Source organism: Pararge aegeria, chromosome 2 (assembly GCF_905163445.1).
Source record: "Pararge aegeria chromosome 2, ilParAegt1.1, whole genome shotgun sequence".
Taxonomy (NCBI): domain Eukaryota; kingdom Metazoa; phylum Arthropoda; class Insecta; order Lepidoptera; family Nymphalidae; genus Pararge; species Pararge aegeria.
In genome coordinates, this window is record NC_053181.1 from 5,238,073 (window position 1) to 5,252,118 (window position 14,046).

Genomic DNA, 14,046 nt, shown 5'->3' on the forward strand with positions numbered 1-14,046 from the left:
CATTTTTTTAACGAAAATAACTTTGCTTGTGGTTCAGTTTATATCGAGAACTTTACTTATCTAATTGTTTCAAATTGGCACACTTATCTACTTAATTTAATATTCAGTTTTATTGTATGAAAAACTTTTATATTAAATATACTTTTATACGTTTTATAATAACACTTCATTATTGGCTATTATTTCTGCGAAATTAGCTAGAACTGCCTTACAAATTCATAACGTCATAATAGTGGATCAGTGTTTTATCAAGCTCGGTCATTTGAAAGGCTCTAGTATCTATTTACTACTCTACTATCCACTGTACGGTTAGCATGACTATTACTATTTCTTAGCATACCATTGCTCGAAGAGTTGATATAGCTGTGGAAAAAGAAAGAATTGTATCCTTGCCCAGGTGAGAAAAATGTCTCCTGCCGATGCTGTTTATGTGTAACAAAACACTGCATTCAGGCCCTTACGTTAATTAGTGAGTATAAACGCATTTTTCTTCTTCTATCTTCTTCCTGTAGCTTACAGTAAATCTGAACAAAAGTATAAAAGGTACTCCCTGATAAAATCAATTCCTTCCTTCCTGATGTCATCAATGACATATTTAACAAAAAGGCTTAGTCGGTGGCCACTTTAATAACCGCTGTAAATCATTGCCGTGTAAACCGCGAACTCAGCACCTAATAGTTTTTGGCCCGAACGCAGTACCTCGTTAGCCGTAGTCGCAAATGCAAACAGCTAGGCCAACGAGGAAGAAGAATATATGGTAAACAGAAAACAAATATTTATCAAGGCCGCATTTCGCCCTCTCCCACTGTAATCGCGTTATCGTGACATATAGCCCGATTATCGGATATCAACCTTAGCATTAGGTTGTATTGATAAGATGACGTCATGCAAAGATAAAAATGACAGTTGAACAGCCAAATGCTGCATACGTCCAGCAGACTTTTATTTTTACAGTGATTGGGGCTTCTTATTTTGTACTTTTTTATATACCTATCTTAGAAGTAAAGATATATATAATAGGTCAGGACCATTATTTTAATAATGCGAAAGAATTCGTACTTTAATGCCTTAATGTACCTTTTATAGGGGATAAAATAGTGAAGAAGAATTCAATAAATTATAAATGTTGATTCCTATTATGTAATATTTGTTTTTAGACATCCGTTGTGACACTGATACATTAAAGAAATGGTCCTGACATCAAAGCAAACATTTTTCTTAAAACGATTTCATAGGTGAACTGATTTGGAGGATTTTGTACGAAATTGTCTCTCGGGTTGTGCTAATAACCTTCTACTTGTTTTAAGTAATTAAAATACTATGAGTAATACTCTTTTGAAAATTAATATTTAATAAATTTTGAGTAAATATAAAAAATAAAAATTATAACTATGAAAACTGCAGAAAATTGCAGTTTTTAAAACGCTGATTTTACGAGGAAATCACTTTCTGAAGGTCAAGTTCACACCATGCGAACCGGTCATATACCTGGCTATGTCCTTTATTTTTATTAGCCGTTCCGCCTTTTTATTTCTTTTTGCGGAATTTGGCTTTAGCGCAGTTTACAATTCATCGACCAACGTATATCTAATCGGTACCTAATTAAACGATAATTTGAACGAGTATCTTCTAAACCTTCGTGGTCACACGAACTTCCTGACTTGATAATTCAATGTTTAGACAAAACAGTGTCAGAGCACAGAGTCAGTACTTATTGTCGGGATGGTTAAAAACTTTTTATTTACAATTTTTATTTAATCATTTACACTTATAGGCTGTCTCTACTTAGAACATACCCTGATATACATTCTAGACGACGTTTACACACTGACAACTCCGAAATAAAACTGAAAACACGAGTCCATTTCTTCTGTAAAATTGTAATTGATGGCACAACTCTGACGCGCGGTATCTTAAACAAGATCCTGCTGCGGGAGTATACGGTGCATGATCTCGAACGAATTCATACAAATTGTTAGCAAGCAATTTTTCCAAGTCCCTGACAATGATTTGGCTCTGACCCAGTTAAATGTAAATGCACCTTAAGCCGCTATTACAAGGTCGTCTTAATTATCAAAATTATAGCAACAACCAAATAATGAAATGATATACTTAATATTACATAAGCACTTAATTATATTTTATCTAGATAATAATTGAATTCAATAAAACTGTTTTGATAGTAATCCAATTTTTTTATCACTGATATTCGCCAGCGATTACGCATCCAATGAATTATTTCATAAAGATTGCGAACGTTATAAATGACTGATATAAATTCGCGATAAATATCATCCTCACCTTTATCAACCCGTTACCGGCCCACTGCAGGGTACGGGTCGCCTCTCAGCGTAGTCCCCCAAACTGGCTGAGAACGTTATGGAGAACTCTGTCATGCAGATTTCCTCACGATGTTTTCCGTCACCGTTAAAGCAACTAGCAATCCTTGAATATAGGATCTAGTCGGCAGTATTCCACTCATATTATCGGTTCTACACTGGTACAGGAATACTTAACCGCTTGATCGCGCGTCTTTGACGGTCACTAGCTACGATCGAAGTCTTCCACCAGATAACAGGAAATTAAAAAATTACAAATTCCCAAATTTGTTCTAATGGAGATCGAACCGAACCTACCATATAAAACCACAAGGAGATCGTAAGTCGCGGGCAACAGCTAGTTATAGTTAATTTATAGCTACAGCCAAAGATATTAATCTGGCTTTAATCACGTCGCAATGTATCGGGTTAAGAGGTCCAGTTTCAAGCTTATTCAAGGTCTAGTGTCGCGAGCTCGGTACGTAGCTTAGCCGCAAGGATAACAGACATGTTCTTGTCATAGAAGAAACTTAAAATTTATGACACTGTAGGTCTTATTATTTTTTCTAGAAACTTTTTATTTCCATCTACTAGACTAATAAACACTGTCAAACTGTGTGTTAAAGACTGTCAAAGCTACTGAATTGTGGAATGCACTCCCAATTGACATAAGGCAGTCGAAGTCACTGGGCATATTTCAAAATGCTCTTAAGGCTCATTATCTCACTCAATAAAGAAGACTATTATTTATCTACTCTAACTCATATTTGAGTATTTAAGGTATGCTAAAGTATATTTATTTTTTTAATTTATCAATAGTATTATTGTATGTGTGTAGTCTGGTTTATGTATTAGTATGTATTTATTCGTATATTTGTTTCAAACAGTGTACTCCAAATCGTTTTTCTTTTTAGTTTTCCTAATCCAAAGGTCGCCAAAGGTGGCAGAGATCGCTGCTTAGCTATAACGCCGCCTTGTGTATCCTACTGCATACTTGAAGTTCTTTTTTTTTCTGAACCTGATGTGGTGTACAAATAGAGTATAAATAAGAATAATAATAATAATACGACGCTCTGAAATATTCTATACTACCTTTTTATCTTCTTTTTTCGTCCGCGTTTAATACGGTTATTTTAAGAGTCCCGTTTGTTTGACTGGGAGAAAAGTAGCCTTTCAGCTTAGTCTATGCCAAAAATCAAGTCAATAGTTACTTCTTTTGGACGTTAAGGACTAACAAATAAACAAACACTCGTATGTAGTTAGGATTCTATTTAAAGTAGAGCTTTATGTAACAGAGTTCATCCGCCGAATTACTACGGCTTATTCAGATATGTAGTCTTGATTTACGTTTCTTTTTCTACGAACTATATAGATTATTAATAGTTAAATATTTCTCAACCCCAATTAGCAGCATTCAACACTGGGTGGACAGCGCTATTTTCCTTTTCATTAAAACCTCAATTTTATTGCCAGTAATACCTGAACCGAGAACTAAACCGAGGTCATAGTCTAATACTGAACCCACGTGAGACGGGGCACTTTGACGCTACGAATGTGTTAATATTTGTGAGTTTAACCCCTTTAGAGGCAGGAGTCCTACATAACCTCCGTCCAAGGGTCTAAGGTAGCCATAAAGCTTTTCCACCACGTCAAAAAAGAAAAGGTAAAAAAAATCACGGTCGATTCTAAGATTAAAATTCATTCACTTAACTAACTCGTGTAGCACCGAAGAACTCAATGGCTCCGTCTGATAAGTAAATGTCAAGATAACCGAGTACTTCCTCGTTTGGTAGCGTAAACCATTGCGAAATAGGCGCGCGCGCATTGTCCGCCCGCTTCCTCGCCTTTCAACCTTGACTGACGTCTGTTGCGACGTTTTAATTTTTTAATTAATTTTTTTCACTGTAAAATAAATTATACCTACTTATGTGAATTTGTTTACTTTTAATGCTCGCTTTGTTGTTGGCAAAAATAATTAATTAAAATAAGTTTGGTAGTGTCAGACAGTTGTCAGATTTAAATATAACTATCCAATTATATACAATAGTATTTAAATTAATATGAAAGATGTACGCGCTAACCTATATTATTTTTTTACAGTACAGTTGCAGTACTGTTCTTTTTTTTAATTTTTTACTTTACTAAAAAACGTTATTATATTTATACGAGTAACCTAAATATGTTTAGTTATTGTATCTTTTAATTAGGTACTATGTGTGAATTTAGATTTTGTTATGATTGTTATGGTTACTGCATAATATATTATAATTAAGCATTTTTCAAAATAGGTATAAAAAAAATTATATAATCAAGTTTTTTGTTTATAATAATATTATCTCCGTCTAACACGTCTATATTTTTCCAACTAATTTAACATTATGATCAAAAATGCGATAAAAATGCAGCAAAGCGTAACTAAAATATACCTATTATAAGCAGAAATTATATAGTTTTTTGCGCTAATCATTAAAATTCAGCTTTGTATTAAAACCTAGTAACTTAGATAAATAATTTGACTTACATAATTAAGTTATTTGAAATTATAATATTACTAGCTGTTGCCCGCGACTTCGTCTGCGTTTGATTTTGTTTTTAAAGTATTCAGTATCACTAAGCCTCAAATGAGTATAGGAGTATTTATATATATATAACATGTGACTGTCAATTAATTATAGACAAATAATTTGCAATAACATAAAATTGCGACTATAATTAAAGATCTAAGCTATCCTATCTCTTAAGTTGGAGCAGACTGCTCACGGTGTGCCAATTTAATTTAAAATCGGTTAAGTAGTTTAGGAGTCCATCGCGGACAAACATCGTGCCAGGAGATTTATATATATTAAGATTTTGGCGGTCTGGTTATAATTGTATGCTTATTTGCTAGAGTAGTTTACATACCTACAGTACAGGTTTTAGACTTTTTGCAATCTTCTAATCGTTAAATATTAATGTTAAAAATATTGTATTAAGTTTAAAAACAAAAAAAAACATTAACAAACTACGTACTAAAAATATTCGAGATCTACAACAAAATACGTTCAAACAGTTCTGTCAGTTACTTGCTGAGATAACATAATAACTAGTGGTCAGCATGTCCCGAAGCTCCCGTTTGAGATTTATTAGGCATTATGTTTTTCCGTCAAGAAGTTTTGAATGCCAGTCGGGATTCAGAGAACTGTTGTAACCACGTGAGACCAGGGAGCTCACCGCTGTGTCAGGGAGATCTTCAGATCTGTCTGCCATGCGGCATGCAGAGGTTCTTTTTTAAACAAACGCAACCAACACGTCGCAAAAAGCGCAGAGAATGTAGAGTACGGCATAAAAGTGAAGCACTTAGCGTGCTGGCGCCAACCGGACCCGCAGATTAATGTTAATAATCTTAATCATTTTTGTTAATTGGGACAAAGTATCTCGTGCTGACAATTGCTGACAATTTTAGATCTGGAGCGGGCTATTTTTAACATTTCATCCGTCCTATATCAGTCATCATCGCGGTGCATCTTCGAAACAAAGTTCAGCGGTCAGCATGCGAAAAGATTTTGGAACGAAATTGCGCTAGTGGTTTTCTTTTTTGTAGTAATAATTTACGGACGGTATTATCGCTCATAATCAGAGCAAACATCGGACCGCGTCCTAGAAAGTGTCACCCTGAGTCCATCAACTTGAGCCGTAAAGTGTTACTCCTCGTGTGTCTGTAACAACAACCACACCGCGGCAACCACATCGTTCAGATCGGAACATAGCAATGCTGCAATACCGGACAAGCTGTCACAAAAAGCTTTACTAATACAAAACTGCTCGGGTAGAAATCTTCACGAAAGGAAAAAGTGTTATTTTTGCCCCCTCTGTTTACTTCCGCACCAGTGCTCTGAGAGTTGATAAAGTTGTGGGAGAAGATACATTTTTATCCTTTCTCCTGGGAGATGGTTATCTCCTGCCCCAAGCTACCCGTGCTGGCAGGAGTCTTATAACAGGACATGTTTTTAGTAGCCTCGTCCAGTCCTCTCACAGTATCCAACCATTCGCAGCTTTGGCAACCGAGAGCTATCTTTATAAGTAGCTTTGATCGTTTTCTTTCCAAGAAACTTTATATTTGAAGCGAAAAGTCCTTCTCACAAATCTTTCTTTAACAGTTCCCTTTATCTTTTACCTTAGTATTTGACGCGAAGCTGTTTGAAGTAATCTTTAGCATCCTTTTACGAGTATATACCTATAACAAAGTTTTGCATTGTCGCAATCGATTTTATTTGATGGTTTGAGTGAAAATAATGAAAGTAATAGTCAATGAATCTATTTAACGAATCTTAGTTAAATAGATTCTTCGACTCTGCAATTTAGGTGCACAGCGGCGAAATCCGATTTCAATACTGCTTCTGTCGATTGTAGATTTCTCACAGCTACACGCGTGTCTTGAAATACCATGCGGTTAAGGACTACTTAGTTACAACACCAGTAAATTGAAGGTAAATCAGTTACATAACTGCGAAAGTGAAACTTACACGGGATAAAGCAGAAACCTGAATTAAAACCATTAAAATATTTGGTAACGAGTTGTACTTTTCGGGGTTATTATAAAACAGTAAGTACACGTCACGTAGGCAGGTAACTACATTTAATCAATACTGGAATTTGGAAAATAAACTTTCATGTATTTTAACGCTGATATAATTAATGTGGTTATAAAATTTAATAGGTTTGACGAGTTAAAACAAAATTCAATTATTAAACTGACATTTTAATTCTTAAGTGTTACTTGCTTTCACCCGCTTATTATTTTTTCGAATGTTATCTACATAACCAAATTTTTCTAACGTCTTGCGAGAACAGATACCGGATGCTTTTTCAGTTTTAATATAATCAATTAGTGCAATGCTAGTTATAAGTAAAACTATACATGTCAGAAATTTTATCACAATCGTTGCAGCGGTAGAACATAGCTGTAACAAACCAACAAACAGACAAGCTCAATTTCGTATTTATAATACTTGTTTATTTTTTGCATGTACGTAGGCCTTCTTTGTAGTGAGGTCTGCAGAGAATGACCGCTGATTTGTGACGTCATAAGTCAGGTACAGTCACGGCCAACGCGTCATAATCTACGTCGCGTATTACCATATAACCCGTCATTGTACAGTTTAACGTTTGATCAATAATATACGAATGTCGTGTCAGTCATCAATAGCCTCCACTCCACTCCATTCCACTCCCCTCTACTGCTGGACTAAAGGCCTCACCCAAATAAATGACTTGCTCATCACCACCACGCTGGGCATACAGACGGGCTGGTGATCACTGTAGATGATAGTAGTAGCGAAAAGGACGCTGTTGTATTTTCTCCGTAGTATTCTGTTAGTCGCCTCGTACGACATCCGCGGGAAGTCGTACTGTCTTCACCACAAAATAAGCGAAGCTTGTGTTATGGGTGCTAAGATAGCTGATAATATTTTTATAATTATAATACACATAAATATTTATAATTTATATCGATAAACACCCAGACACTTAAAAACTTCCATCACACAAACATTTTCCAGTTGTGGGAATGGAACCCACGGCCTTGGACTGAGAAAGCAACCGGCTGTCAAAAAGTGTTCGTGAAAAATAAATTATCACTCACGATTTGGGAGATTTTTTTGTTTCCTTGTTATAAATCCAACGTGTTCGTCCTAAAAAGGTGTTCAATCAATTAATAAAGGTGGCGAAATATCTTATTGTAAGTTGCAGTTTTTTTGTGATAGAGCTAGTCCGAGCTAGTGTTATCGCCATGCTTATTGCTGTCTCCAAGCAGCGTTGTTGTTCCGTTTTAAATAACGTGGTTGCTGGTTTAATTACAGGCACATGAGGCTAAACACCTATGCCTATATAGCTGCACCGTGCTCCTTTTATGCCTTTCAAAGGCGTCTGTTTATACGCAATAGTTTTCCATACAATCTGGTGAGCTATCTGCTTGGCCCATCAATTATAACTATAAAAAAGAATAAGATAACATTGTGTATATAGTGTATAATATATGTCTGTCTATCATAGTGATCTTAATTATTTATTAATAGCCCAGTGAGTAGGACTTAGACTTAACTTTCAGAGGGCCAAGTTCGAATCCCAGCACCTCTAACTTTTCTCAATTATTATATACTAGCGTACCCAGCCCGCTTCGCCGGGCTAGATTTTGCTTTATTTTATTTAAACAATAAACTTACATCATTAAATTTTTAATTTAAGTCTCATAATATATTAAATCATTTATTTCTCTCTGTATTCATTCTCTTCTATTCTCTTCTCGAGCGGGAGAAAATCATTATCAACACCCATGTACACCCAACAATAGAATATCATCATAGTAATTTAAAGCTGTATTTGACAGTTCAAAAATAGGAGTGCTCCGATCGTCACCAAACTTTACAGGATTACTTGCCAGGTCAATCCGGGGATTCCCTGAAAGTTTCATTGAAATCGGTCCAGCCGTTTCGGAGCCTATACGGAATATAACCACACACTTTCTCTTTTATATATAAATATATATAAAATATATATATATATATATTTTTTTTTTTTTGTAGCAATCAAAAAATATATCAAAGTTATATCAAACAAATACCCCTAATCGGATTCTACGTAGTATGGTAACGCTAAATTGCTTGTCGGTAGGTGGATAATGAGCAACAGTCGAAGCTTCTTATCAAACCAGACTAAAGAAAATTACTAAATAATATGTTACCATATTGCCCCGGGATTTTTCCTAGAATATAACCCCGTAAGCAATAAAATTAATATACGCTCGTCTTTAATATTAGTTCAGATTGCTGAAAATGCTACTGAATAGCTAGGTACTGTGGTAGCGATTAGGAAGCCTAATGCAAAGCTTGGCTAGGACGTAGCTCGGTGTAGTAAGAGCGAGGCTACCGCAAGGTTGCTACATGACAGCCCGCACCCGCTTGACGCTCCAACTAGTGACCTTTCTAATCCCATTAGACCATTTGGCATGCGCATCCACTGTTGTATTAGTAACCGATTGTAGAAACGTTATTATTATTATTAGTGGTCCCGCAGTGGTAAAAAATCGGCCATAATTAATTTAAATAACAAGTTTGAACACTATAAGGTTCTATTTTCAAAGACTATAACTTCTATTATCACAGATTTTGCCAAGCCACTAACACTGACATTGTTTTTGATTAGATTTTTTTCCATCCAATTATAATCCAAAAAAATATACATGTGTGTGTGTGTTAAATACGTGGTAGTGTGTGTAATGTTTTTTTTATTTATTTAATATATTACATATGAATAATTAAAAAAAAAAAGAAATTGTATTCTGCACTCCTCTACATAAACTATAAGTGTGGGAATACTCCTTCGTCAACTATTTCGTAAAAAGGGGTAAAAAGTTTTTGCTTTATTTATTAATACACATTTAGATAGTATCAATAATCTACATATAAAAATGAAATACGGATCGTTAGTCTCACTAAAACTCGAGAATTCCAGCCGGACCGATTTTTTCTAATTTAGGTCTAGATATATTCGTGAAACCTAGGGAACGTTTAAGCGGTGAGAAAAATACTAATTTAGTATTTATGTATATATTTCTTCTGTACATGTGTTTGTCAAATAGCTCCTTCTAAACAGCTGGACCGATTTTGAAAAAAAACCGTAGATGGCCGGTAGATGGCTACTTTACAAGGTAGGAAGTCGTCTTCCGGGTCCGCTAGTTATAAATAAACTTGACTTTTTACCAGGCGCAGTAGTGAGCGCAGTATGGTCTGTAGGTTCCAGGGGCCGGGTTCAGTCTCTGGCGATCAAGTACGAGTCCGCGTGGAAGTTGACTAAGAGTATAACTGCCATACCCCTTCCTGGTTGCCTGATAGCATCTTAGACTGTAGTTATCATAACTTACCACCACGTTAAATTCCAGTTAAGTAGGGTATTTAAAAAAACCGTGTCGGGCGAACGCTCAAGTTTATTGGTGTGACCACAACTCTTGAAGGACGCTATTCCACATTCGAACAATGTTGCGGGTCCCAACTTCTCCTATGAGACAGGAGGCCTTTATGAATTCAGAAGTGGGACATTAGTAGGCCGAGAACAGATAATAAATATTATTTACTTAAGTTATTTCCAAGAAACAATACACTCCAACGCGAATTATCTCACTATGCTTATATTTCTTATCTTTTGCATAATCACCGCATATAAATGTCACATTAATTATAATTAAATTAAATATTTATTACACTGCCGTTTGATGTAGTCTCGTCTCAACAAAATATAACATTATGAAATAATAATGCGAGAGTCGGGTAGAACACATAAGCGAGTGTTGTTCGCGGTAGATACACAATTAACAAGATATGCGATGGTGTTTGTTGTAGGAGTTTTTAAACCAGTACTTACCTTTATTATAAAATAGGCATATTATAAATCGAGCAAACCAAACATTATAAGCCCATCCTTAATAAGAAGAATCTATCCAAGAATCATTAAATTAAGTTTCACAAAACCGGTGAATAGAAATACTGAGTAGGCGAATTACATAAATGAATGACTACACTTTTATTGTACATCAATGAAAAAAAAAGTAGTTACAGAGATATAAATACATATCAAGAGAGTACAATTTGGTGGCCTTATCGCTACATAGCGATTTCTTCCAGGCAACCAATGGCGTAAAAGGAAAAAACATAGAAAAGAGGTAGAGGTAGAAAATTATACAAATATATGAATAAAATATATATATATATATAAATATAAATGTAATAAATATATATATATTTTAAATATATTACATATAAATACAAATAAAATATATAACGTAAATAAATATATAAATAGATAACATATATACTTAGTAAATGACTGTAAAATCGGAAGCGATAAAAAAACTGCTCTAACCAAGTGCACTCTTGATGCCATTGCCATGCTACCATTAGTATCTAAAGTTCGGTTAGAACAAAAATACTCATAATATATTCTCTATGGCTTTACTGGACACTTACTGGTGGCCCTTTCCAAGAATTTTAGACGCCAAAGTAGCTTCGCAAACTTAGTATTTAAATTAACCATATGCATTTATTACGATACTCTACTACTCTACTCTAACTCTACATTCATTATAACTACCGATATATGAAATAATAATGTTACAATGTGGTCTTTTTTTGTATAGCTATAGTTTTGTATAGTAATAGCAGCAGAATACCTTTGTCACCAACCCTCCTCTTCCCATGTGTGTCGTACGAGGCGACTAATAATAATAAAAAATAAATATACTACGACAATACACACATCGCCATCTAGCCCAAAAGTAAGGGTAGTTTGTATTATGGGTTAATGAATATAATACACATAAATACTTATAACATACAGATAAACACCCAGACACTGAAAAACATTCATCACACAAACACTCTCCAGTTGTGGGAATCGAACCCACGGCCTTGGACTCAGAAAGCAGGGTCGCCCACTGCGCCACTCGGCCGTCTGACTAAGGAAATAATATAAACGAGAACGCTCAGCAGCTTCCTATGTGCTACTACTACCATCTACTGGGATCACCAATCTGTCCGTCCAGCGTGGTGATGTACAAACCCTCCCGTTCGAGGCTTTTAGTCCAGCAATGAACTGTTATAGGTCATCGATAAATATGCTCTTTAAATTTGATCTGGATCAGTACGACTAAAAGTAAATTTCAACTTTACGTCACGCTCTGTAAGTAGCTCCGAGTATCTCATAATAAGTTTAAACAGAATGTATCTTCGGCACTGTTAAGTACAATTAGGTACTTATTCTTGAACAATACATCACCCCACATTACCACGTTTCCGGAGCATTTTCATGACGCCAGTCTTTACAATTCTGTGTCACCGATCAGATTATCATAAGATGGCATGATACCTTCTTATCGTTTGTGAATTCCACACAATACGATTATTGGTCTTTTGTGAATTATGCAGATGAAGTAGATATGCTGTAGAATACAAAGGTAAGCATTATTCTTTTCATTGGAATAGATAATATCAAAATATTGGAAATAAGAAAACAAAACCTGGTACAAAAATGGTACATCATATACACACATTACCAGCCCGATACATGGCATGGGTATTCTACCACAATGAGAAGGGTTTAGGCCGTAGCTCACCATTGAGAATATTATGGAGAACTCCTGATGTTTTCCTTCACAGTTAAAGCAAGTTATATTTGAATTGCTGAAACAGAAGAAAAGTTCAAGGCGCCTGCTAGAGATCGACCTCAGTTACCCCGAAAGTTGAAAGAAGCATTAAGCTATCACCGCTTTATATGGCCTATGGGACGGTGTGCCATCTTTATATTCTTGCATTTTATATGGCCAGTGATACTCGACTGCAATCTCGACTGTTAATGACAATTTCGTCCAGATGGCACTAACCTAGAAAGGGTATAATGGCAATTTATTGAAACCACAGATCTTATCAGTTTCTATGACGTAGGTAATTGTTATAAACATTTGTTAGCGCTAAAACAAGCCTATATTGAATAACGAAAAAAATTTTGACGTTACATAGATTATTAAAAAAATAACAATAAAAAAAAATTTACCTGAACTGAAAATTGGATGCAATCGACCCTTCGGGCTTAAGAGTTCTAGAGTAGCTTAAGTGCTGGCACTATATTAAGACACCCTTGCCCTTAAATAGTTGAGAGATTGAGCCATTTCTGCGGTATACAAATCACAAAATTAAATAGTATTTTCTAAAAGTGGGGCTTCTACATCCATAATGTTTGCCTTGCAAAGGATATCACTTATATACAATATGTAACAGAATTACGAAATAATATTGAAGGATGCGTTAGTATATTTCATAGGAATCACCCTGTAATCTGTAATCCAAATTAAATAAAAAGGAGCATTTCGATACAAATGAACTCAAAACATTCTTAGTGTTTACTTATGACAACCCTACTGAAGATAACAGACAGACACGCTAACGATGTTAGGGCTGTATCTGATTTCTTTCAGTAAAAACTCTAAGTTTACTCAAAAACTATTAGGTTTTCGCTTTAACAGATAAGTCTCAGACACAGTACATAATGTACCTCTGTAGCATTTACATGTTGTATAGTCAATTGTATTCAGAGATTTTTACACAAAATTTTGATGCCAAATCTGTCGTCGTAAACTTAAGTAAATTTTATTGACAGGTGTGTGATTGCTTATCCCTATCACAATTTCCCGTGCATGAAAGCTGTAGACTGTTCTTGGACCTGTAAATTTTTTTTTGTACAGATTTTTCTGCAACAGAATTGGCACCATTTTGCCTAATGGTCCATAGTTGACCTCTAATCAAAGTTTCTTGTGGAAAAATTAGTTTTCGAGCGTAGTCTCGAATTGCGGAAACGGTGTAAAGTATTTTTTTATGCACGATGTCGTAACTTCACGGTCAATGTCGACAGGGCGGCCTTGTGGCGCGGCCGAGCACGTCGCGCTCTGTCCGAGTGTTATGTAACCCATCGATTAATTGAGGTACTAATGTGCCACTAATGCTATAATGTAACACAATGTTTTGGAGTCCTGTATGACACACCATGTTAACTAACTGCCTTTCAAACCAGAGGTGGTAAATATGCCTGCTTCCACTCTATTCACTAACTTTCGGACAGCAACTGTCCCGATAGCCACCTGTCACTTCTCTACAAAATTTGTGATCAGTATAGAAACGTCATAATCAAATTGTGCGTTTTGTATGAA

General features: G+C 35.3%; 1 protein-coding gene across 12 annotated transcripts in view; it reads left to right on the forward strand.

Annotated features, from left to right (window-relative positions):
* Positions 1-14,046, forward strand: part of LOC120634156 (myocyte-specific enhancer factor 2) — a 101,815-nt gene that overhangs the window by 11,649 nt on the left and 76,120 nt on the right. The window lies entirely within an intron of this gene.